The sequence below is a fragment of the Acyrthosiphon pisum genome, chromosome X (genome assembly GCF_005508785.2).
Source record: "Acyrthosiphon pisum isolate AL4f chromosome X, pea_aphid_22Mar2018_4r6ur, whole genome shotgun sequence".
Lineage (NCBI taxonomy): Eukaryota > Metazoa > Arthropoda > Insecta > Hemiptera > Aphididae > Acyrthosiphon > Acyrthosiphon pisum.
This window is the reverse complement of record NC_042493.1, coordinates 55278467-55281978: the sequence shown is the minus strand read 5'-3', so window position 1 is coordinate 55281978 and position 3512 is coordinate 55278467.

The following is a 3512-nucleotide window of genomic DNA, read 5'->3' as shown; positions in this document are numbered from 1 at the left end:
TTATGGTTAACTTCTCTACAAAATGTATCTAAAATTCCATCTAGTTTATCAGAATTACTTAATAATTGTAATGAAAATGACTATCCAAATGTCTACAACCTGTTAAAAATCGTGGCAACTTTACCCATCACAACAGCTACTGCAGAAAGGTCATTTTCGACAATGCGACGATTGAAAACTTATCTCAGAAATACCATGGCAGAGAACCGTTTAAATGGATTAGCGCAGCTGAATATTCACAGGACAATTGAAGTTAATCCAGAAGTAGTGTTGGATGAATTGGCAAAAAAAAAAAAGAAAAATTGATTTAGTATTGTAATTACATTGTATTGTAGGTGATAACTATTTTAACCCTGACATTCGGACATTATATATATTATTATTTATTATGTATTTTACTAACAATTTTTAATAAGTTGTATTTATTTAAAATTAATAAATTGATGTATTACATTTTGTCGATATATGTTATATTTTTACAATAAAAGTAAATATCCGATACCATGAAGTAAAGTATGGTAAGTTTAAATTTGCTGAACCCCCCCCATAAAATGTTCTTGGCTACGCCACTGATCTTGTTCGATGGTAAAGTTAATCTAGTCGATGCTTTGGGGGGTCAACATTTAAAGTTCCCAGTAATTTTCAAAAGCACCGGGAAAAACAACAAATAATTAAGAAAAAAGGTGAATTTTTACGAAAAATCGATTATCGATTTTGCTTTTTGGTGTGACTCTGAAAAAAATTACCGTAGATACATGAAATTTTCAGTGAATGTTTAATGTTTATATTAGAACTTTCTATACACCATAAAACTATCAAAATATTTCGACTTGTTTTGAGTTGTTTACGGACATTTCCAGTTTACAATTTTTTTTTTTTTTCAGTAAATGTCAATAAAACAATTATATTCATTGGGTCAAAAAGCTTAACACAGTCTGTTACATTAAAACTACATACAGTTGGTACAATCTTCATATTAATCAAATTTAAATTTACTCTTTGGCTACACTTTTAAAATTTTTGTTGTTCAGCTTTTAATAATTGTTTTAAAATACTTTGATGAAACAGCTGATATATCTTTCTTTTTTTTTTTTTTATAACAATCCTAATACCAAACAAATAAATAAAGCCTCATTAGATAAATAAGTTATAGCAATAGATTAACAAGTCAAAATATATAATACATAAAACTAATAGAGAAACAACTTTCTGTAGAACACCATAATAGGTATTAAAAATATTTGGTACTACCTATACTATACTTATAAATGTAATAACTAACAATCATTGCTAATAAGTAAAAAAAAAATACCTTCAACTTGATTTTTATCTGAAGATGAACTTTGCAGACGTATCTTTTTTTCGTTGGAGCTTCATGTTCACTTTCTGTAGCCGAGAACTCAATTTCTACTTGCTTGTGCCATGCCACTTTAAAATTCACTAAAAAATAAGTAATTAAATATTAGAAATGAGTGATGAAAATTAACATTCATTTATTGCCATAATATACTTTACTATCAAACATTTTTATTTTGAATGATTTCCATGTATCAACTGGATCATCAACATTCATTAATTCAGCACTTGTTTTTTTGAAGGGTGGCCATCGGCAATAATGAACTAATGAAATATTAGCAGCTGTCAAATATTCCAGATTAAAATCTAGGTTAAGCCAATTAATAGGAAAAACATTAAAATATTTTGTTTCTTTGAATATAACAACTATCCATTGTTTTGAAGTTTTACCCTAAACATACAACCAAAAATTTTATTTTATATTTTTATGTTATGTTACTTTAATAATTGTATGAAGATAACTCTCTACAGTGTTGTGTTTGAAAAATATTCAAAAAGTATTTAATTACCTAGCAATTATTCAAATACTTTTAAGAAAAAAAGGTATTTAAAATACTGTACAAATATTTTAAAGTTTGAATATGTATTTAAGTATTTAACTAAAAAAAGTGTTTAAAAACTTACTGAAGTACTTTTTCTCGTACAGGTAATTGCTGGTATTTTTGTTGTGGTAATGCAGTTTATATCTATATATTTTTTTAATGATATTTTACTCTTACTACTTACTAGATACCTACCTACTTACCTAAAATATAATTTTTTCAGTAGTAATAAATATATCATAATATCTAAATATATGTGTTTATTCATATAATATAAATTATAATATTTAATTAATATTATGGAGTACAGGGTTGATTGGAAAAATATTTTGTTGCGAGGAAATATTGTAAACAGATTGGTGCACTGTCACTATTATGCTTCGATGGACACACTTTTTTATATTAACTGATTTGTCTATGAATTACATTTTTTTTCTTGAGCATTATTTATTTAAATTGTACGTTGAGCCACCTGGTAAACTGTAATAAAATATTTAGTAACTAACATATTAATATTATAGGTATGTATACCTACAATAATAAGCAGTGTTGTAAGATGTTGGAATTCAAATACATTTTCAAGTACTGTAGGTATTGAGTATTTTTTTCAGATACTTTTCTTTCTACTTTCGATAAAAGTATTTAAAATTTTTATAAAAAATAAATAATAACCACCAATATCTTATTTTTTTTTTTTTACATAATATGCCGTTGACCGTTGATCATATTATGATTGATATTTGATACTAATTTTGAACAAACAATGTTTTGGAAATATTATATTCATCTAATACATACCAATTATAGGTTACTAACTAAAATGTAATACTATTAATTAATTATTAGCAAATAATAAGGTACTTACAGCAGCAAACAAGTTTCCATATAGTTCTACAATGTAATTAATTCTTTTTAATCACTACTTTATTAATAATTTAAATTTAGGTGTCAAAACTCTCAAACAATACTTTACTGATATTTGAAATAAGAATTATGTATAATAATTTACTACACTAGGTAAATACCTAACTAGTAAGTAGTAATATTGATTTTAAATATTAAATACTACACAACTATTATAGTACCTATACTCTATAGTCTATACAATATAATGAATGTTAGTATGTCCGTAAAAAATATTTATAACTCATAATTTTAAGAAGGAAGACCACAAATACCTATATTTCCCTCAACAGGATATAGCTGGCAGCTGCCATAACGGTGCCCGTTATAATATAATATTGTTATTTGTAAAATTACCTTAACCAATTGTTGCTTTAAACCGTTTGAAGACATTGCAAATTGTAAGCGCATCGTACAAATCAGGGAGTGGCACCTTTATAATTTTTTCGGTTTGGGTTTCGGTTAATACCGGTTTTAACACTTATTATTTAACTTTTTTTTTATTTTTATAAAACAATGAATTATTATAAAATAATAAATTAAAATAAATAAATCAATTTTAATATTTAAAATAAATAAAAAATTATTATAAAAAAAAAAATAAGAATGCATTTTTAACACTCTTGGGCGACCCATATGTTTCAGTTTGATATTATAATAATTTATAACTAAAAATATAAATTTAAACAATATATACCGCGCTAATGAAGA